Source organism: Mus pahari, chromosome 5 (genome assembly GCF_900095145.1).
Source record: "Mus pahari chromosome 5, PAHARI_EIJ_v1.1, whole genome shotgun sequence".
Classification (NCBI taxonomy): Eukaryota; Metazoa; Chordata; class Mammalia; order Rodentia; family Muridae; genus Mus; species Mus pahari.
The window spans coordinates 150492649-150492884 of record NC_034594.1 but is presented as its reverse complement, the minus strand read 5'-3'; positions in this window follow the sequence as shown (position 1 = coordinate 150492884).

Here is a 236-nt window from a genome sequence, read left to right as displayed (position 1 = left end):
TGGCCTTGAACTCAGAAATCTGCCTGCCTCTGCCTTCCAAGTGCTGGAATTAAAGGCATGTGCCACCACTGCCATGTGTAATGTATTATTTTTTAATAGCACAGTGCTCGTTTGTTCTTTGATAAATTCATACATGCAAGCAATACGTTCCGATGATGTGCACCTTCAACTTCCTCCTCCCAACCCTGCTTGGGAACCTCAACTCTTCTGTTTCTCCCAAGTTCCCCCAGTAGGAG